Source organism: Oryctolagus cuniculus, chromosome 16, assembly GCF_964237555.1.
Source record: "Oryctolagus cuniculus chromosome 16, mOryCun1.1, whole genome shotgun sequence".
Lineage (NCBI taxonomy): Eukaryota > Metazoa > Chordata > Mammalia > Lagomorpha > Leporidae > Oryctolagus > Oryctolagus cuniculus.
Window position 1 is genome coordinate 16,725,438 of NC_091447.1, and position 23,647 is coordinate 16,749,084.

Consider the following 23,647-nt stretch of genomic DNA (forward strand, 5'->3'; position numbering starts at 1 on the left):
TCTCATCCACTCTACACACCACAGAGCCATGACTCTCATCCACACTACAGACCACAGAGCCACGACTCTCATCCACCCTAGACCACAGAGCCATGACTCTCATCCACTCTACACACCACAGAGCCACGATTCTCATCTACACTACACATTACAGAGCCACGAGGTGCAGCCCACTACAGACTGCAGAGCCACAATGTGCAGTCCACTACAGACCATAGAGCCACAACGCGCAGCCACACAAGGGGCTGTGAAGGAAGAAATGCTTCACACCTTTGTGTTGTTGGGAAATTTGTGTACATAGTTTCTCACATTGCTTTGTGATCTGACCAACTTATGAACATTATTATGGAAATCTGAGTCCAGACATAGACCAATCAGTACTATAAAAAAAAAAAAAAAAACCACACCTCTCTGCATGCACTATGATAGCCAAGATTTTCATAAAGAAAGAAAAGAAATAGTGTCAGAAGGGTACAGAGAAATGAAAACCTTCAGACATTGCTGGTGGGAACAAAAAATGGAACAGCCATTGTGGAAAAGTTTGGCAGTTTCCAAAAAATGTAAACATAGCACTATCATACGATCCAGCAATCCCACTGCTAGGTAGGCTCATTTAGCCAAAAGAATCAAACACCTGCATGCAAACAAAAACTTGTAGACCAATATTCATAGCAATGCTATTTGCAATAGCCAGAGGTGGAAAGAACCCAAATGTCCATAGACTAATGGACAGACTAAATATGATACAGCCATACAATAGAATACTATGCAGATATTAAAATGAATGAAGTACTGTTATGTACCACAGGGTGGAAAAATCCTGAAAACAGTATGCTAAGTGAGAGGCCAGACACAAAAGACCACATATTACATGGTGTGATTTAGATGAACTACCCAGAGACAGGAGGCCAATTAGTGGCCTCCAGGGGCTGTGAGGAGGGAAGCATGGGGTGTGAGTGCTGAATGGCTTCAAGGCTTCCTTCTGGGGTGATGAAAATGTTATGGAAGCAGGCAGTGCTGAGGGAGTACTAAATATCACTGAACTATACACTGACAATGGTCTAAAAGGTGAACATATTGTTATGTGTACTTTACCACAATTTAAAAAATTTCCTTTCTGGTTTTTGGGGAATAGAGTGAGAGATTTGTTCACCCAAAGACTCTTGAAAACATCTTTCAAAACCTCTATAATATAATATGGCCAAAACTGCAGGGAGAGCAGTTTCCCATATCATCTATTAGCATATTAATAATTAAAACAAGAATCATTTACTGTGTGTATACCACTTATTGCCAAGCACTATATTAAGGGTTACTCCAAGCGTCTCATTTAATCCATGGTCTGACAGGAAAGTATTATCTCTATTTTATGAAGAAGACAAGTGAGTCTCTGAGAAGTCTGGAAGCTTGCCAACCACAGGGCTGCCAGGGGCCCCCTTAGGGCCCGACCCCAGCCCCACAGCTGCGGTGCTGTAAACCAGCACCACCCCTAGTGGCTGCGTCTGGTAACAGCAGCAATTGCCCCATCTTGGAGACCTAAGTGAGGAGCTGACTGGGAAGGTGGGAGGGAAAACAGGCCAGGCCCGCTTTGAAGAGATAACCGCCGTTCCTTTCTGTAGCACAATTCCAGTCTGCAAGACAGCAAAGGACCTGGGGTGGGGCGGGGGGTGACCAGGGCAGAGACCCTGCCAGGAGCCAGCTGGGCTGTCCCTGGCCACCCGGCATCTCTCTGGAACTCTTGTCCTGATGGAAGCTCCCCAGTCTTCGGAGAGGACAAACGTGGCCCTGGATTCACTGTCTGACTCACAGCCCTGGGTGAAGGGTGAGTCCTGTGTTTGGTTTGGGTTTCAGAAGGCCAGGACTTCATTTGGAACACTAAGTCCGAGTAAATTCCACAACTTTCCCAGGCATGTTAACAACGATGATAAAAATCATCTCTAATCCACCCAGCTGGTGGTGTTCACATGGTCTAATTTACTAGCAAGGATGTTATTTAACTGCCCAGGAAACAGCAAGATAGATATGGCATCAAACTTTTGGTTAATTACCAAACCGATAAAATCTCCTATGTCTTCCCTAACTCTTAATGCTTAAATGAATGCCAAAGCCATAAACTAAAATCAAAACAATGAAGGGAACTATCCACATCTCTGAAAATAAAACTAAGGCCTCTGTGGCAATAGAACTCAATTTCCACGTGACCCTCCTATAAACCCCCTGAATCTCTGTATTTATATTGGACCCTACAATAAATAGGACTAAGAAAACAAGTCAAGGAAAGTTAGCTTTACTTCTAGGGGCATGTACCTGAAGTCAGAGCGGATGTAATCTAGCTCACAGCTGCCAAGAGAAGCTATAAAGGCGTATTAATAGTGTGTTGAATAACAGTGTTTGAGAAAGGACAGAAAAACAGCCCGATGGGAACCCCAAATGATGAAATGGGGTGGGGGACAGCTGTTGCTATGGCAACTGATCCACAGTGGGTTGGGAATAGCAACAATGGGATGTGTGTGCACACGAGCGTACATGCATGTGTGTTGTGCATGCATGTGTGCGTGCGTGTGTGTGTGATTTATTTGTTCTAACACCAAGGTGCTGATAAGCAAGAGTATGGGACAAGAGGCCTGTGTGAAACACGCAGGAGGCGGTGACATCTGGGCCATAAAACGAGAGACCCGGGAATTCTGAAGCGGTGCCAAGTCAGAGACACCACAGCCCTGCCACTCAAAGGTGCTCTCTGTGGCTCTGTGGGCCAAATTCCTCATCAGAGGGCAGCACCACAGGGGCCAGACCTGTGCTCGCTGCGTGGCCTCTGCCAGCACCACCCCCAGCCCCCCAACCCGGGTCACTGCTCCCTTCAGAGAAGCAAGGGGGACCACCACACCCCTCCCACACCCACCTCCGGGGGCGGAGCCTGGGACTGCTGCCTGGGAAACACACCTCCTCCTCCCCAGCACCCCCCTGCCTCGTCTCCGCAGAAATACGGTGGAAGTCACCACAGGTGGCTTACACGGCCAAAGCCGTCGAATGGCAGGAGAAGATTATGCCTATAACAGGGAAGAAAGAATGGAAGCTGCAGCAATGCACCAGGGAGGTGGTCCAGGTGCCAAGGAGTCCTCTGATCAGAGGCGGCAGCCACTGTCCCGCTCTAGGGCGCTCTGCAGGGCTCAGCCCAGTCACCAGAGGGAAGAGGCCTTGGCCGGAGTCCCGAGACGGGGGAACTCGATGAAAGGGTACTGTCTACACCAACAGCCAGCGTCACTGGACTGCAGCACGACACTGACTACAAACCCCTGATGGCCACAGGGCCAGGGAGCTGGCTGCTGACCCAGCTGTGCACTTGACAAGCGCCCAGGGTGCTCATCCTGCCCAGAGACCCATCCATGGAAAACTGCTGACTCAGTAGGCCCATTGGCTTGAACAAATCTAATCATCTCCCTCTCCTACACTGCGAGTAAGGAAACAGCTCGCCCCCCTAACTCCCATCTAGAACCAGCCTCCCAGCAGGGTGCTAACTTGGTCCCTGGGGGCTGGTCCCCCTGCAGGGAGCTGTCCCCAGCCAATCAGTCCCACAAATCCTTGTCAACACGCAGGAGGGACCCTATAGGTTTTATGGCTTTGGTGCATTCTATCTAACGACACAACTCGTTGGGGATGTGTGGTGGGATTCGATTGGATACCTGCTTCAGGCCAACAAACCAGCAGGTGGAGGCCCTAGAACTTTGAACTTCCTCAAAGTCGTGGAGGCCACAACATCTAAGAGGAGTGAAGGGCCAGTGTACCGAGGCCAATGCAAAGACGTCCTGGCTCGAGCCCTGGAGCAGGCTCCTCTCTCCCCACTGCCACCCACCTTTGAGAAGTGGATGGCCACACCCATGTGAAAACGCAGCGTTTGGGTTAAAAGTGAGAAGGGCGTAAGACGCGCAAACCAATACCGACTTGGCGCTTCCGTCAGTAACAGAGAACAGATTTCAATGAAGAACAGGAAGAATAAATAACTGATGGAGTGCCAAGGCTGGTGTTAAGATTTATCTTAGAAAATTTCATTTAAAAGAAGACACAATTTGAGGGAATAATGCAAAGGACACACGGACACCCAAGGATGTGCCCTGGGAGGAGTCAGACCTCACTACGTATCTTGTGCATGCTGACAAATGTATTAACATCTCTGATCTGTAGGTTTTTTTGTTTTGTTTTGTTTTTTCTGTATAAAATGAGGAATAATAGGGGCTGGCGTTGTGGCATAGCAGGTAAAGCCGCTTCCTGTGTCGCTGGCATCCCATATCTGTGCTGGGTCTTAGCTGTTCCACTTCAGATCCGGTTCCCTGCTAATGCACCTGGGAAAAGCAGCAGAAGATGGCCCAAGCATATGGGCCCCTGCCACCCACATGGGAGACCAGATGAAGCTCCTGGCTTCAGCCTGGCCCAGCCCTGGTTGTTGCGGTCATTTGGGGAGTGAACCAATGGATGGAAGATCTCTCTATCTGCCTCCTCTCCCTTTCTCTCTGTAACTCTGACGTTCAAAATAAGTAAACAAGTTTTTTTTTTTTTTTAAAGGGGAATAATTATATCCACTTCTCAGGACATTGTGAGGATGAAGTGCGAGAAGGGGAGAACAGAGAGCACTTGGCTTGAAGGGAGTGGACACCTGACACATACCAGTTCCCATCGCGTCCTCTCCCAGCTCCCTCAGAGTGGTCACTACAGTACCAGAGATGAACCTAGATGCCTCTTCCAACCAAAGCCAGAAAAGCAGTCTACAGAACTTTATAACACGATGCCTTTTCAACACATTACTCTTTCCCCAAATCCCTAACTAAGTGTGAACCGACCATTTTTCAATTATGAAAGCAGCATGCTTACTTTGGAAGAAAACATAAACCCAGAAAGATAAAAGCCACATAATTCATCACCCTTGGCTGTCCAAAAATAGCAACTGAGTGTTAACTTAGTAGATTGGAAACGGGGGCCTGCAACACGGCTACTGATTAATCCATTAGGCGCAGGAGCTGCACTCTCAGACCAGAAGCAGGCTTTGCTCCCATACTTGGAAACAGCTCTCAAGAAGACCAGACGGCATATGGTTCAGTTCATCTGCAACATCCCAGCAACAGATAAGCACACAAAGCCCTGAATTCACACACACACACACACACACACACACACACAAGGTATAATGAGATATCCCTTTCTGGACTTTGGTAAAAGCCAAATTATTTAAATTCTAGAAATGCATCTTTTAAAAAATGGTACCCTAGGGGCTGGCGTTGTGGTGTAGCAGGTAGAACCATTGCGTGCCATGCTGGCATGCCGTATGAGCAACAATTCATGGCCTGGCTGCTCCACTTCCAATTCAGCCCCTGCTAATGGTCTGGGCAAAGCAGCAGAAGACGGCCCAAGTGCTTGGGCCCCTGCCACCCTTCTGGGAGACTTGGAGAAGCTCCTGGCTTCTGGCCTCAGCCTGGCCCAGCACTGGCCATTGAGGCCATCTGCAGAGTGAATCAGAGGATGGAAAATCAGTCTCTCCCTTTTTCTCCCTCTCTCTCTCTCTCATCTTTCCCTAATACTTTCAAAATAAATAAATAAATGTCTTTTTAAAAATGGTACCTTCTGGAATTTAAAGAATGTTATATGATCAAAAGTAGGGCTTTGGTTATTTGGCATTAAGTGCCCCAGACCAGAGAGTGAAGAGCAGGAGCTGCTGGAAGCAGATTGTAGCCATGACAGCCCCAGACACTGGTGAGTGGCCCCAAACTTCTCTCTGTATGAAGCCTTGGATGATCTGCCTGGACAATATGGACCCCTGGCCTGCTCCAAGGGAACCAAATCTGACCGCCCCTGGAGGACAGATACTGAGGCTCGGGGTCCGAAGAACTTCCATGCCCACACCTCCCAGGGCAGATGACTCCCGACACAACACATCGTATCGTAACTTTCTCTAGGAAGACAGAAGGCAAGAGGCCTGAAGACGGAGGTGTTTGCTCTCACACAACGACAATATCCACAGCTGGCTCCTGCCCCAACCACGCCCTGCACAAGCCACTTCTTCAGGGAAGATGACAGCGATCCCTCAGAGCCCAGCCCCGCAACAGAAATGCACCCAGATGCAGAGCTGAAGCTTCCTGGTGGCACCAGACGGTGGGTTGGCACTCGAGCCATTTAGTTGCCACCGTTGAGTAAAGAACATAAAACGCAAAAACCCACTCATTCCACAATCACGGGATCCAAGAGCGAATTCGAGCCCAACTTCTTACTCAAATCAAGAATTCCTTCCATAATATTGCCAGGTCCTAATCGCTCGACCACTTCCCATGACAGAAATGGGAATGAAACGCCATTGCAGGTTTTGTTTATTCAGAAATGGTCTATCCGACAGCTTCTTCTTACTGAGAGTTGACATTTGTCTCATTCTCATTTCCTAGCATCGACCCTAGATTTGCCCTCTGTAAGTGTAGAGAACAAGATTCGCCATTTTTTCACCATAATTCACACTGCAGCCACTGCCACGCCCACCTGCCCTGACCCCACCCCCAGCCACATTTGCATCAGCCTGGAGCCCTTAGGATCCCAGGTGTCCAACTGTGCCAACCTGCGTCTGTGCTTCCCTCACAATGGTGCCCAGGCAGGAGAGAGGACAGCAGTCACCTCCCTGGCCTTGAACTCACTGCACCTGCTGACACTGAGCACTGGGGACCCTCATGTCTCCTTCCCGCACTCAACGTCCTTGGGCTCGCTGGGACTGTCAGGTCACAGGGGCTGCAGAGAAGCCGGGCTCGCTTCTCCTGAGCGAGGCTCCTTTGCCTCCTAGAACTGAAATCCAGGACTTGGCTGTTCTTTATGACAATGAGTCCTAAACATCCTCGTGTTGATGTTGACCCCTGTCAAGACATTTCTGGGGCGGATGTCCTTGGCTGTGGCGTCCCTCGACTGCACAGGCCTGTGATTCTGTCCTTAGAGAATTTTATCTCCAAGTGTTCTTGGCATATTTGGAGAAGAACGCCAAGGGCGCTGAAGTCTTCTCCACAGCCCGACATTAATTTGGTCATTAATTAGCATTGCTGGGTACGTACTGCCCAACCCACCACAAATCCCCGTCATTGGAGCTGCCATGACCAGCTTCTCAAAGTGTCTAGATCCACCTTCTTCAGTGTCTCCAAGATCCTTGTTAGAAATGCAGATTTTATTACACTTCAGATGAACTGGAGCAGAATGTATAGGGATAAGCCTGGATGATTTTTGTGCACATTTTGGTTTGAGATCACCTGATAAGGCCAGAAGTCTTCAAATCTTCTCTACCCAGATCCCATCCTTCCAGGAGTATCTGTGCAGGTGTAAGATGGTAGCGGGTAGGAAGCCAAACCCTTTTTCATTTGTGTTTTTCAAAGAGTGGTCCTCAGACCAGCAGCACTAGGACCCCACAACAGACCTACAGAATCAGGAACTGAGGGTGGAGCCCAGCAAGCTGCTTTCTGTTTTGATTATTTAATATTTATTTATTTAAGGGACAGAGAGATCTCCCATCTACTGGTTTACTTCCCCAATGCCTGTGGCTAAGAATGCAATCCAGGTCTCCCACGCGGATATCAGGAACCCAGCCTTGAACCATCACCGCTGCCTCCCAGGGTCTGCATTAGTGGGAAGACAGAATCAGCAGCCAGAACAGGAACGCAAATCCAAGCACTTGCGGGATGTGGGTGTCTGAACCGACCACTTAACAGCTGGGCCAAACACCTAGCCTACTCCAGAGATGTGTTTTTAACAGGCTCCACGGGTGGTTCTGATCACAAGTCTTGGAACCACCACTTACACAGGTTCATACTTTATCAACGGCATGGAATCTGGAGGCCTGTAGCATACATTTGTCAAGGGAATGGAGTAGACGCTGAACTCCTTCCTGAGGAAGATTCTCTGCTGCTGCTCGGAGACTCTGTACGTGGGAGTGGCACATATCAAACCCCTGTGCTTCCAGTCCCCATTCCCATGCACAACCACCACAGCAACCTTCCCTGAATAGCCTTCCAGAAAACTAAGACTGAGCCAGCAAGACACATCCAGTCCTGCAGAGGTCCACACTGGCGTGGGGGTGGAGGGAGATCCATGCACTCCCCTAGCCTGATTAGGCATCTGAACTTCTAGGACACGAAGTGCAATCTGGTCTTGAGAGTCAACACAGACAGATCTGACCTTGCTCCTCAATAAAAAATAATATCTGTCCTTTAGACTCTCACCAAATACTATAACCTTGACCTTTGAATTGCCCAGACTTTATTGAGCAATGGGTCACAACTCTGACTGCATCCTGGAATTACAAGGGGAACTGTAAAAAAAAAAAAAAAAAATGTTGCTGGTCCAGCTCCAGCCCAGATCTACCACACTGGAATCTGTGGTAGGGACAGGCTTTGGTATTCCTAAGCTTGCAGAGGTGATTCCACTGCGGAATCAGGATTAAGAGTCACTGTTAAATGGTCTACAAATGTCAAATGATGAGCGCACTTAGCTCAAGCCAGACCACTGGTTGAGCTGATCTCTAAACTATACATGCTTCTGGGTTTATGCTCTTGGCCTACAATGAGAGAAGTTATTATAAATAACTAACCAAGCCATCTTAAAATACTGGGAAACTCTGTAGATTAGCGTAATCATTAAGACTCTAAGCTCTGGATTCACCTGCCCCGGATTCAAAGCAGCCTTACTCAGCGGCTTTAGGTAAACGTTTAGCCTCTGTAAGCCTCAGTTCTGTGTTTGTTAAATGGGAATCATTTGAGGATCTCCCGGAGGGAGCTGGGAATGTGATTTGATGAGCTAACCTGTCTATAAGCCTTCAGCAGAGGCTGTCGCCACAGCAAGTCAGGCAGTGGCAGGGTCCACAGGTCACTGTCCTGTGCACCACCGCAAGGCTGCTTCACACTTGCAATCAGGAAAAGACAGACGGTACGTGCAGATATCCAAGTGCCCACCACCCAAAACAAGTGGGTCTCCCTCCTTACACACACACACACACACACACACACACGGCTTCCTTGTAATGTTGTATAATAAATGGTATCAGACCATACATTTTCTATCTATAGCTGGCTTATTATCACTCAGAACTATCACACACACAAAAACACATGCACTCCAGTTCCTCCCTGCGGCACTAGCCCATGGTACAACATGCCTGAATTTACATAGCTTGTTTCTGATTCCTTGCAATTAAAAATGATGCTGTGGGGCCGGTGCTGTGGCGTAGCGGGTAAAGCCACCACCTGCAGTGCCGGCATCCCATATGGTCACTGGTTTGAGTCCCAGCTGTTCCATTTCTGATCCAGCTCTCTGCTATGGCCTGGGAAAGCAGTGGAAGATGGCCCAAGTCCTTGGGCCCCTGCATCTGCATGGGAGACCCGGAAGAAGCTCCTGGCTCCTGGCTTCAGATCAGCACAGCTCTGGCCATTGTGGCCTATTGGGAAGTGAACCAGTGGATGGAAGACCTCTCTCTCTCTCCTCTTCTCTCTCTCTCTCTCTCTCTCTCTCTGGCTCTGCTTCTCTCTCTGTGTAACTCTTTCAAATCTTGAATAAATCTTTAAAGAAAAATGATGCTGTAGTGAACATCCCATGTCAGCTGCTTGTGAGGCTGTGCTGGTGAGTTCCTAAACTGCTCCTCAACACTGTCACAATAATTCAGACAGCACCAAGGAATCAATGCATACAGCACCAGCATCCGGGCCACTCCTAAATGATTGCCTTGTTCTCTGCTTTCAGACCTGAGAACGTGTACTGGAGAGCCTCTCCTTCTGCTCCTTCGTGTCCAGGGTCCAGGACAGACAAGGTCGGATTAGGGGCTCCCTGCTGATAAGCTTCAGTGGCAGAAGAGGCACAGCTGTGGAGGCACGGGCTTCCCTTATTGTCACTAGGCTCCAATTCTCCCAAATACCAACTACTGCCTTGTGTAGTACATGCATTCTTGGAAACTACTTCAAATGCTTTGTGAAATAAGACAATACTTAAACAAATCGCCTTTTTGTTCTTACTTAGAAAGTAAGACAACCTGCTATGGGGTTGTCTGCAGGTTGTCCTGGAACCAGGAATTTTCTACTTGGCTTGGACCCCTGGGATGCCTTCCACCTTCTTGGGAGAGTCCTAAGACTCCTAGCCTCAGCCTGAAGGTTCCAATGGCCTCAGACATCCTCAGAGCAAGAGAGAAATAAGGGAGACAGACACACAAATTATTAACTGAGCCTGAAAGCAACATACCCAAGGCACTTGGTCATGAAAAGGGAGATTCAGAGAAATTCGAAGCTGGCAGGAATCCTGGGAGAGCGCACTTGCAGGCAGGCAGGCAGGCAGGCAGGCAGGCATGGGGGAAGAAGGAAAGGTCATTTCCTCTGATGACTGTGAAAACTCTATCAGACGCCTGGATGAATCCTGGCTTCCACCAGGAGAGCTGTGAGCTCAGACCATGGATTTGCACCCTGTTCACAAGGAGATCACAGCACAGCTTCGTTGGTGCACACCTCAAATAGGTATTTCCAGAGTTCGACTTCTCGTAAATATGGGAGGGAGGGGTGGGAGCTGTGCAGCTCGTTCAGCTGGCTCTTGGGGTGCCAACACCCCACGTCAGAGGGCCGGGTTCGAGTTCCGGCTACTCTGCTGCAGCTTCCTGCTAATGTTCCTGGGAGTCAGCCGGTGACAGCTCAAACACTTGAATCCCAGGCAACCACAGGGGAGGCTCAGATGGAGTTCCAGGCTCCTGGCCTCGGCCTGGCCTAGCCTAGCCTACCCCCCGGCTGTTGCTGTCTCTCCCTTTCTGTCACTATGCCTTTCAAATAAATAAATCTTTCAAAAAATTGGGAAGCATATGGGCGCCGGTTCTAGTCCCGGTTGCTCCTCTTTCAGTCCAGCTCTCTGTGATGGCCTGGGATAGCAACAGAAGATGGCCCAAGTGCTTGGGCCCCTACACCCACATGGGAGACCAGGAAGAAGCACCTGGCTCCTGACTTTGGATCAGCACAGCTCTGGCCGTTGTGGCCATTTGGGGAGTGAACCAACGGAAGGAAGACCTTTCTCTCTGTCTCTCTCTCTCTCTCTCTCTCTCTGTAACTCTACCTGTCAAATACATAAATAAAAATCTTTAAAAAAAAAAATTGGGAAGGAGCTTGCTACACATACACCTGCATTTATGGCAGTACTGGCAGGCTAACGAGAGGCCTTGGGCTTGGCTGCTGTGAGGAACCCTTGCTCCAGGTCACAGCACTGACTCCTGGCACTCACCCCGACCCCCGACCAGACTTCCTTTGGGCCAGTGGATCTGCTGTTGCAGTGAGGGGCTTCATCAGGCTGTGTCCTCTGCTTCAGAACCACATTCTCACCAAACAAGCTTCATCCATCATTCTCCGTGTGGTAGGCTTCACTCATCGTCCCATCCTAGCTCTAAAGGGTCACTGGGAGGTGACCCTCCCCCATTCCTCAGGAACAAACTCGAAGAAATAAGATCTACCGTCTGCAGTGTTTTTATGACCCAGGAACCTATGCACAAAAGGGAACTGGGATAACTCAGCACAGCTTATCTCAAGTGAATCCTAAGTGTGAGCTGTGCCCGTTTGGTCATAATGCAACCAGAAACGCCGTGGTAGGCGACAGAACTCCTCAGTACTGAGCTGTCACTCCGACCGCTGGAAGACAGTCCTCAGGAACTTACTCCACTCTCATCACAAGCTCTGGGACGGGGGGCTGACCTGGGTAGCAGCATTTTGCGAATAATTGGTTTCCAGTGCTTAAAATGTCCTTTCTCTTTCTAATAAACCCTGCTGGATCTACCCATTTTTAGGCTCCTAATACTCCATCATCTCCTTTACCTGGCATGGTTACCAGGGGAGCTTCCGTGGACTCTGAAGCAGTTCAGTCCCCAGGACCCAGGTAACAAAGCCAGGTGCGCGTTTCCCACCCCTGTGCTGCCAGGGACTTCAAGCCCCCTTCTCTAGGTTTCCTCAATGCTTGCCAGGCACTGCCCTGCCTTTAGGAGCAAGACAGACCACAACTGGGCTCAGAACCTTCCTTTCACTCCTGGCAATTTGCGAACAGAGGTCTCCACAGCCAGAAGCTTCTCTTTGATTTGGGCATCTGGCTCTGGATACATGTGTGCAAAGTGGTCTTCCAGCTTCTATTTATTTTATTTTATTTTATTTTTATTTTTGACAGGCAGAGTGGATAGTGAGAGAGAGAGACAGAGAAAAAGGTCTTCCTTGTGTCGTTGGTTCACCCTCCAATGGCCGCCACGGCTGGCGCGCTGCAGCCGGCGCACCGCGCTGATCCAAAGCCAGGAGCCAGGTGCTTCTCCTGGTCTCCCATGGGGTGCAGGGCCCAAGCACTTGGGCCATCCTCCACTGCACTCCCGGGCCACAGCAGAGAACTGGCCTGGAAGAGGGGCAACCGGGACAGAATCCGGCGCCCCGACGGACTAGAACCCGGTGTGCCAGGGCCGCTAGGTGGAGGATTAATTAGCCTATTGAGCCGCGGCGCCGGCCGTCTTCCAGCTTCTAACTGCTTTTTGCAAGCCTCAGCTCATTGCTGATGCTAGTTCTGGAGATATGCTTCTAGCGCACCTGGGTGACATGCTTGCATTCACGCTCAGCTATGAGCCTGACGCGGACGTTCTAGTTCCTCTTAACTGTGTGTATACCCACTTATAAAAATTTTCCCTGTGGTCAGAACACCTAGCAGGAAGTTTACAGTTTCAGCACACAACCCTGTATTTGTTAGCTAGCGACACAATGCTGCACATTGATCTCAACAAGTTACTCATCTTGGAAAAGCTGAGACTCTGTACCCATTAAACACTAACTCCCCATTGCCCCCTCCCCTTGGATCCTGGCCACCACCATTATCCTCTCTGCTTTTATGAGCTTAGCTATTTGAGATTCCTCATGGAGGTGGACCATGCAGTATTTGTCCCCCTGGGACAGGCTTACAGCACTCAGCCTAATGCCCTCAGGGTCATACACAGTGACACCTGTTGCAGGATGTCCTTGTTTGAAGGCTGGACATCAGGCTTTCGCAGGCGTGCACTGTATTGTCCTCATGCAACCACCCACTGATGGCCATGCAGGTGGTTTCCACAGTGTGGCTGCTGTGGGCAGTACAGTGAAGGACACGGGGTGTTCATATCCTCTGAACTTGAAGGTGTTATTTACTGGCTCCTCATTTTCTCCCCCAGGTACTGGGGGCTTCACCAAGGTTTGTCCCTCATGTATGCCTTCCTACGGCTTCAGCTCCTGGCCGTTTCACCCACACCCATGACCACAGGGAGGCAGCTGGCCTCCACAGACTGGATGGAGCTGGAGGGCAGCCCCTGGATCTCTCGCTGGGACACCAGGCTACTGGCAACTCCAAGGGCAAGCTCATCATCACTCCTTCATGCCGGCACCTGCTGCTGACTTCCCTAACAGATCCACCCTCTCCTAATCCAACCAAACTTCCAACCCCTGACACCCCTACAACTGCAGATTCCAGCTCTGACACTCAACTCATCACTCTCCAACGTATTTTCTATTTTTCTCTGCACTTAGAGCCTCATTAGGTCTTGCACCTGACTACACATTTCCTCTCCCACCACTTCACCCACCATGCGCTGCCCATGCACAACCCATCTCCAGGCCCTCTCCCTTGCTCCGTGTTTCCAATGCCTACAGAACCAAGAAAAAAACTGCAAGGCCTGGCATGCAAAACCCTCCACAGTATGGTTACACTCACAGTCAACTGGTGTCCAACTCTGGCTTCATCTGTCTTTTACCACATGCTATTCAGCTCCTGAGTTGTTACATAAGCACAGGTTACAGCATGAACGTTGCAGGGTTTTGTGACGATGGATTGAAATAATGCAAGTGAAGCTCTCAGCGCAGTCCTCCACGGACTTCATTCAACTGCATGGTAGCTGAAACTACTCAAACGTCATTTCAAAACCTCACATCCGCACCCCTACCTTCTGCACCCTCCCACCATCATGCCACTCTGCCTTCATCCCAGCTGGTCCTGCACACAGAGTCCCCCCACCCCCACCCACTTGACCTCTACCACTGTGGGAGTTTCTTCCACTCTCCAGAGAAGCAAGCACCACCTTTCCCACAAAACCTTTTCTCAACCCCCCCCCCCCCCCATGGTTTTGCTTCTCATTCGGACTCCGCTTCACTTCTGCGCTGCCTGAAAGTCTGAGTCACGTTGACTCACTCTTCTGACCCTGACCGCGAGGTGCTGGGGCTACATCCCCTTCAGGGACTGCACTGTGCTCGCCTTTATGCCCTGCCGAGAAGTCACTGGCGGGCTGGCAGCAAGCACTGGGGAGCCAGGAAAAGTCCTCTGTGTGAGCCCATGCATTTATCTCCGTGGGAGTCTTCCTCCTTTCCTGTGGCCTGAAACCATTTAGGATTATCTAGGTATTTCAGAATAGTTTAGCTCTCCCTCCCTTTGGAGGCCTCCTTGCCATTTTCAGTCCTGGGTCACAAGAGACAGCCTTCCTTGCTTTTCTCTGCTTGTTTGAAATGTTTCAAAGGAGGACACGGCTATGCCTGAAGTGTCTTTCTTTGGGGGATTTATCTCCTGGCTCCTGTCACTTTACATCCTGGCCAGTGCTTCTTTGTTGGGTCAGAAGGAAAGCCAGAGAGAACATTCCCTGTCTTGTTCCCTAGTCTTCTTAAAAAATTAAATGGTCGACACAGTAAGCCCAGAGTTTATCAGAATCCAGCAGGATGAAGCCTTCAGGGGGTGACTGGTTGAGTAGCCTTTTTTTCAGCACAAGTGGCTGCATTCTGGACTCAGAATCTCTCAGAAGAAAGTACCACCCACAGCCTCTGTCTGACCACTCACAATATGGATTCTACAGTCTTTCTTTCCTACGCTTGGCCCCTAACCCCTCACTCTTGGATTCATTCTTAAGAGTCTAGACTTCCACAAGACAGCTTCTTTAAAGGCAAACACTCTGGGCCAGTGCTGTGGCATAGCAGGTAAAGCCACTGCCTGCAGTGCTGGCATTCTATCTGGGTGCCAGTTCAAGTCTTGGCTGCTCCACTTCCAATCCAGCTCTCTGCTATGGCCTGGGAAAGCAGTAGAAGATGGCCCAAGTCTTTGGGCCCCTGCACCCGCATGGGAGACGCGGAAGAGGCTCCTGGCTTCAAATCGGCGCAGCTCTGGCTGTTGCAGCCAACTGGGGAGTGAACCAACAGATGGAAGATCTCTCTCTCTCTCTGCCTCTACTTCTCCTTCTCTCTCTGTGTAACTCTGACTTTCAAATAAATAAATAGAAATCTTTTTAAAAAATTAAATAAAGGCAAACACTCCCTTCTAGAATCATATCTAGTCACAAGAACCAACCTAACCTTCTTGGGGAGACAACCAAATGTTCCAGTTTCTTTGATTATTTATTTATTTGGAAGTCTAAGCAACAGAGGTAGTGGAGGGTGAGAGAAAGCGAGAGAGAAGAGAGAGAGAGAGGGACACGAGGGCAGACAGAGAGATGGAACTTCTTTCCACTGGTTCACTTCCCTAGATGACCGCAGCAGCCAGAGCTGGGCTAGGCCATATCCAGGAGCCAGGAGTTCCAGCTGGGTTGGCCACATGAGTCATGGGGCCCAAGCACTTGAGCCATCTTTCGCTGCCTTCCCAGGTGCAAAGTGGAGAAGCCAGCACTCAAACTGGCAGCTCAATATGGGATATCGGCATCCCAAGAGGCAACTTAACTCACTGCACCACAATGCTGGCTCCAGGTTTTAATGTTCGAAGTTTACTTTGCTTAGTCCTCATAGGTTGTGCAATGGCAAGTGGCTACAGGTGCTAGAACCAACCTGCTTCCACATATCTTTTCAATGACTTACTGAAGACAACTCCTTTGGTACTGGGCTTCTTAGCTATGTCTGTTGCATGTTCTCCATCCAATCAAGTTTTAATGTTTTTTCCTTCCCATCAATCCAAGCCCGCATGCACGTTCCACAGGTACCACAAGGACTTGCACACCTCCCATATCCTGCTCCGGCATGCCCTACCTTCCCTTGAACGGTAGACACACACACACTCCCCCCAAGTCCTCAGTTTCCCACCACAACTTCACAGGATTCAGGACAGATGTGGGGCTTCTTTGGCTATTTAGCGTATATTTCCAAACCACTGAACAGGCATAACAATGAACAGACTTGATGCACTGGAAGGTTATCGTGCATGCCTTGGTGGATCCGCTCACCAATATCCATTCTCTGCTCGGTTAATAACAAATGCTGGGGTTCCTGTTGGGTTCATGGTCACTTCCAGCCTCCTTTGCAATGTGGTGGGGGCCTTGCTGTTGCTGAGATGGGAGTGGGGGCTGAGCTTCCCTGCGATCGAGATCCTAACTAGGGATGAGCATGTGTTCCCCGTCCTTCCCCCACTCCTGAGAGCGGGGAGATGGTGACAACTGGATGCAGAAACGAAAGCCAGGAGTTGAAGATGGCAGTGCCACCAACCCAGGAATAACCACATATGAACAGTTACAGGAGAGAGAAGCAAGCTTCCATCTTGCTGAAGCCACTGAACCCCTGCATCTCTCTGTTACAGAGACTGAATGCAGAACTGTAGGCCTAAGAAAGCAGTATGTCTTAAACTTGGGAATCTTGCATTGCCTCTGAACCCCTCAATGGGAAATGGCCAAGCGTTTCTTTCCTGATTGGCTTCCAGAGCCAGAAGCAGGAATCCCAGGCAACGAGAACTGTTTCTTCGATGGACAGAACCCAGAAAGCCAGATATTTTCATATGTTCAAGTTCTAGGAGTACCTCATCCTCAGAAGTCACCCCATATTCTCTAAACAGGACAGGTGGAAGACAGCCATGCCCCAAACATGTTCACCTTCTCCAAAAGGACAGTGCCCTGCATGCTGCCTCTGTCACCCACGTGACCCTAAGGGCCATGACAGATGAGGATGGCTGAACTCTCTGATGGGAGCGGGATGTGTCTACAGGTTGGATGACAGTCCCTGCACTCCTGAGTGGAAATATCAGAAAGGGGTTGTTCTCCTCTTCCTCTAGCAGTTTAGTTATTCTTACTTGTGTGCCCACGTCTGGAAAGAAAGACAGACTTACAGGTAAAGGAGGGCTGATACAGAAAGTGACAATGAGAAGGACAGTAAAGGCGAACAGCCACATGGATGAGCATCCAAGCCAAAACAGGAGTCTGTATGTCTGTAAGGTACCTACCACGTGTCTCCTGGCAAGCTAAACACTCAGCAACAGAAACTAAGTGGAGAAACTCAAACCCAGGAGGAAACCACTCCAAGCCAGGAGCTAAGACGTGGGTAAATGCAACCAGCTAGAACACAATCCAGGGAGAGCTCTGTGGGGCTGCAGTCTTTTCTTTCTTTTTTTTTTTTTTTTTGGACAGGCAGAGTTTAGATAGTGAGACAGAGAGAGACAGAAAGGTCTTCCTTCTGTTGGTTCCCCACTGCCCCCCAAGTGGCCACTATGGCGGCCGGAGCTACGCTGATCCAAAGCCAGGAGCAAGGTGCTTCCTCCTGGTCTCCCATGGGGTGCAGGGCCCAAGGACCTGGGCCATCCTCCACAGCAGAGAGCTGGACTGGAAGAGGAGCAACCAGGACAGAATCCGGCACCCCAACCAGGACTAGAACCTGGGGTGCCGGCGCCACAGGTGGAGGATTAGCCTAGTGAGCCACAGCGCCGGCCCAAGGGGCTGCAGTCTTGAAGATGTGGTAGGACCCAAAGAAAGAGTAGAATGTGGAGGGCAAAGGTACAGGCTGGGCAGGGAGGGGCACCTCCTGCAACACTGCTCAACCCTGGGCAGCTTCAGCTTACTTGGCTGCAACTCTTCCAGCCCTGCTGGGAATGAGGCCAGGGCCAAGGACAGCTTAGGAAGCTCCCTAGGTGACCCTGATGCACAGTGGGGGTTCAGCCATGGCTCTAACATAATTTTATTTTTCAAAAAGTTATTTATTTGAAAGCCAGGGTTAACACAGAGAGATGGAGAGATGGAGAGATGGAGAAAGAGATATCTTCCATCTGCTGGTTCACTCCTAGATGGTCACAGTGGCCAAGGCTGAGCCAGGCTGAAGCCAGGAGCTTCCTCTGGATCTCCCACATGGGTAGCAAGGGCCCAAGAACTCGGGCCATCTTCTGCTGCTTTTCCCAGGCCATTAGCAGGGAGCCGGATCAGAAGTGGTGCAGCCAGGATCAAACAAGCGCCCACATGAGAACCCTGCATTGCAGACAGCAGCTTTACCCACTACGCCACAATGCCAGGCCCGGCTCTAACATGATCCTGCATCCAGACCTGATAGATTAATTCCACACAACTGCCCTCTTTTGTTGTGTTCTATAATTTCATTTGAGTACAGAATGCCAGACCTCTGTCTGCTGCCTCTAATTTATACCAAATTAAAATGCAAAGCAGGATGTGACTTAGCAGTTTAAAGGGTAAGAAGAGAGAGCATCACGCAAGAACTTAAAATAACACCTAGTGGTTTGAATTTTCTCAGTGGGTTTTGCTACCTGCTCTTAACCAACAGCTGCTGGCGGAAGCAGGGTAGAGTTTCAACAACTGGCGACCACAGACAGCACTTCATTGCTGCCTAAAATGACTACCAATGGAAACACTGAAATGTAAGCATGGGTGTGAATGTTTAATGCGTCTCTCTCCTAAAGAAACCGACTTATCCTATGTTCAGAAATGCAAACATTCACCTACAATAAATCATGCTCCATAGCACATTAACTGTACATGCTCAAATGACAAGAAACTAAATACCCCAGTGGCCAGTGTATCAGGTGGACACACTTCACGTGGACTGGCCCGCCAAACTAAAAATAACCCTGGAACTGAGGGTCTAAGCTCAAACCTAAGCCGCTGCTCCGGAAGCCTGCATCCCACCCACATCAGAGTGCGGGTTTGAGCTTTGGCTGCTCTGCTTCCAAGCCAGCTTCCTGCTAGTAACGTTCTAGAACATGGCAGATGATGCTTTGAACCCAGCCACCAGTGTGGGAGACTCAGAGTCCTGCGCTCCTGGCTTCAGCCTGACTCAGCCCCTGGCTGTTGCAGGCATCTGGGGAGTGAATCAGCAGATGGAAGATATCTGCCTGTGTCTTTCTCTCAAATAAATACAAATATTTTGTAAATATTTATTAACTTATTTGAAAGGCAGAGTTTACAGAGAGAGAAAGAGTGAGATCTTCCATCTGCTGGCTCATTTCCCAAATGGCCACAATGGCCAGGGCTGAGCCAGCCTGGAAGTTGGGAGCCAGGAGCTTCATCTGGGTCTCCCATGCGGGTGCAGGGGCCCAAGCACTTGGGCCATCATCTGCTGCTTTCCAGGCCATTAGCCAGACGCTGGATCAGAAGTGGAGCAGCCAGGACTGGAACAGGCACCTGTATGGGATGCTGGCATCATAGGTGGTGGCTTTACCTGCTACACCATAGCACCGACCCAGTAAATATATATATATATATATATATATATATATATATATATATATTTTAAATTCACAACCAGAACCTTGACCCTCATTGTGAAGACCCTCTCATTATGCATTCTCTGCAGCCAGAGTAGGGCGCTTGGCACATGGAGAGTCTTTCATCACAGGATCCCAAGTGCCATGGGAAGGCAACTCCGTCGTCCTCACCCCACAGGCAGCAGGCTCAGCGCAGAGCAATGGCAGCCCCACCTCCTGAAAGGAGAGGTGCCCGGTCTCCGACCCGTGGCGGGCCTCAAGGTTTGTCTGTGGCTAAGAGTGAGCTGACGCCGATCCTGAGGCATCATTCCCAGGTGTGGAAGATTTGTTTTTCAAAGGTGACCACACCAGTTATCACCCATCCCACATGTCTTCTGAAATATTTCTACAAGAGCAGATTTATTGTTAATGAAAGAGTGACCATCCCAAGCACCTCTCAGTTCTTCGGAGAGAACGTGCGAACTCTTGGGCCTTGCCCAGGGAGTCCAGTCTTAATCCTGCATTGCAAAGATCGAATCCCAAACACAGGCAGGATTCCCTAAGGGCTCCCAGTGCCCAGAAACCACAGAGGATGCCAGCAGGGCAGTACAGAGAGCAGCGCTCCAGCGGCTGAACTGGAGCAGAAGAACGAGTGAAATCAGAGGGAATGACAAGGAAAAACAGAGACTAACTCATCAGGGCATAATGAGCCCTGAATGATCACAGAAATGAAAGATCAGCATGGAGACCACAGCTATTCGATAGGACTCAGGGTGCCATCTGACACCACAGCGTCTAGTCATGTGTGCCCAGGTGTGGCTGTTGCTACTAAGGAACTGGATTTTAAGTGGTCCCCCTTTCTCCAGCTGTGGCTCGAGTGTCGGAGGAACATCATTACAGCCTGTGCTCCGGGACAAGGGAATCTGCCTCACTTCCCTCACCCACAGGCTCATCAGTAGGGTGGCGTGGAAACTGCCCACCAATGCAGATAAGAAAGCAGCAGTATCTACAGGAGTACAGGGAACCCACCCACACTGGGCATCCCAGCTGTGCTGTGGTTCCCCCACCACAGTGACGTGCACCAACCCACACAAATCGGACTGGCTGGAAATGATGGTGGTTGTACCATGAAGATGCCCTCCGGTTTCTCCCCACCTCGCTTTCTCTTTTTTGAGAAAACCAGATAAGCAACTCTGGTTAGATGACTTGGAGGAAGGGAGGGAAGAAGGAACAGTTCTGAGGGGGTAGAGTGGCTGCACCCACAATTGTAACTGTATGCCTTTGCTCGACCATTGAAGCCAGGAACACATTCCACCTATTACACACAAGAACCAGTTATCCACAGTCTGTGTATCCCACAGCAGCAGCCAGTGGTCTTGATTTATATGGGTCCTCCTCCTGGCCCCTCCTGTCCTCCATGGTAAGGAGTGTACATCAGAGCAAAGCCTTCAGAAATTTGATTTGCAAGTTCATGAGATCAAGGATTATCAGGCGTCCTACAGACCGAGCTTGTGAGCATATACACACATAGAGAGTTCCATCCGTTTGGGGTAACTCCTCATTCAAGTTCTGACTTCTGTGATAGTGCTTAGTAAGACAAGAGACACAGTCAGCTTCCACGTTGTGCACCTGCAGACATGGCCCTTCCTGCAAACAGCAGCTCAGAAAGTCCAAGGTACTAGATCTCACACCCGGAAACTAAAGGTGCTGCCCTGGAGCAGACTTACTCAAGATGTGTCCTGCTCAACACCAGTGGCACAGGGCTCCAGGAGGAGCTTGCGGGGAGGGGACCGGACCCCTGAGAGCTGTCATCTCTGGGTACACTGGAAAACACTGTGCAATACCCAGTAGCACATTGAATGCGCTGAGAAATCCTGCAGTTAAACAGCAGCAGCAGCAGCAGCAAAATCCAGACCTGCAGGCTTTGTTGAACCCGTTCCAAAGCCATGCCACACCAGACGCCAATTTCTGAGGCAAGTCTCACCCACTGAAAACATCCGTTCAGCCTGTCCCGCCCAGCTTCCACACTCAGCCATGTTAGGAGCCCATGAAATGACTTCCTCTCTTCCACTCAGAGGTTGCTTGATCTGTGATGTGCCTCGTGAACTTCGCAAGCACAGTCCCCATTTCCGGGCTATGAATCAGCCTTGCGGCAGTCGCCAGTAAAAACACCTGGGCACTCTCTGTTGACAGCTTCACGCCCGAGAGGTCTGCAGAGCCGTGAGAAACCACGACCATGCACCAATACCACAGCCAAGTCCACTGACTAGGATCTGCTTCCTGTTGGACCCCACCCTCGCCCGGAGGGCCACCCCCGCCCCCCACCATGGTCACGCCTTCCTCCACTCCCCACAGTCCCCTCTCCACCTGCTCTCTGGAGTTGACTACTCTGACTCGATCCTTTCTATTTCAGTCTGTAATTATCGTCAGGAGGAAACATCTGGGTGAAAAAACATGCCGAGAGAGAGAGAGAAGGGAGAGAACGAGAGCAAGCAAGCGAGAGCATGAATTGATTTTAAACTAAGTTAGCTAAAGTACCCCCAAAAATCTCATGGAAAAGACCTTGGTAATTAAATATTCACACAGTTGTTAATGTGGGCTTACTCAGAAACATAAGTACAGGCAACTAGCATTACATTTATCCAAGAATACAAGACAATGGGATAAAAATTTAGTATCCATTTAACAGTTGCTCACTGAGCACTTCCTGTTGGTCCAGGCAGGGCCTGTGCTTGCAAAGTTCACACTGGAGACAGAGCAGTGAACTACATCTGCAACAATACACCACAAACCTTTGCTCAGAACATACTGGAAAACTCAGCAATACCAGTCTGCGTGCCAACCTTACAATGGTTTCTAAATGCACATAGGCTGACTCTAGGGAATCCGAGGTATAGCACAAGGCACAAGGAAAGCCCCTGCATCAACAAGAAAGTCATGTACTTCCCAGGCACCAGCCTGGATGCTCAAATCCTACCTAATTCACAGGTTTATCCTTGGACTTGGTGACAGAGCCAGCGATCAGACTTCCGGAATACAGCTGATTGCACCCAAGTCCATCCCCTTTCACACAAACAGTGATGCCAGACCTGAAGCATTCCTAACATGACCTCACTGGGACAGAGAAAAGGGACCACAAAGCACACAGGCCAGAATGGTGGACAGAAACATCAGATCCAAAAACAATCCTGTCAAATTTGATGATTTCAAAAGTTGTAACACAGCTGTAGGAAGCAAGACAATGTGCATGGGTATCAAAATAGGAATAAGAATACGGAAATCAATCCCTCACAAGTAGACGAATACAGGAACTAACCCATCACAAGTAGAACAACACAGGAACTAACCCCTCACAAGTACAGTCAACTCATTTTTGACAACAGTGCCAAGACAACTCAGCGGGGAAAAGAACAGTCATCCCAACAAGGACAACTTGGTATCTGCATGCAACAGGGTGAAGGTGGGCCTGCCTGCCTCACACCATATATAAAAACTAACTCAAGGGGCCAGCTCCGTGGCGCAGCAGGTTAATCCTCAGCCTGTGGCGCCAGCATCCCAAATGGGTGCCAGTTTGAGTCCCGGCTGCCCCTCTTCCAATCCAGCTCTCTGCTATGGCCTGGGAAAGCAGTAGAAGATGGCCCAAGTGCTTGGGCCCCTGAACCCACATGGGAGACCAGGAAGAAGCACCTGGCTCTTGGCTTTGCTCGGCGCACTCCGGCCATTGCAACCATCTGGGGAGTGAAAAAATGGAAGGAAGACTTTCTCTGTCTCTCTGTCTGCAACTCTACCTCTCAAATAAATAAATAAATCTTTAAAAACAAAACAAACAAACAAAAAAAAACAACTAACTCAAGGAGCCAGCACTGTGGCATGGCAGGTAAAGCTGCCGCCTGCAGTGCCGGCATCCCATATGGTGCCGGTTCGAGTCTCGGCTGCTCCACTTCTGATCCAGCTCTCTGCTATGGCCTAGGAAAGCAGTGGAAGATGGCCCAAGTCCTTGGGCCCCTGCACCCATATGGGAGACCTGGAAGAAGCTCCTGGCTCTTGGCTTAACATCAGCACAACTCTGGCCATTGCAGCCGTCTGTAGAATGAAATGGCAGATGGAAGACCTCTCTCTTTCTCTGCTTCTGTCTCTCTGTAACTCTGCCTTCCAAATAAATAATCTTAAAAAAAAAAAAAAGGTAATCCAAGAAGGACTGAAAATCTGAATGAGA

The 23,647-nt window shown here is 49.7% G+C and overlaps 1 protein-coding gene across 8 annotated transcripts in view; it reads right to left on the reverse strand.

Moving 5' to 3' along the window:
- Positions 1-23,647, reverse strand: part of OSBPL3 (oxysterol binding protein like 3) — a 202,243-nt gene that overhangs the window by 107,555 nt on the left and 71,041 nt on the right. The window lies entirely within an intron of this gene.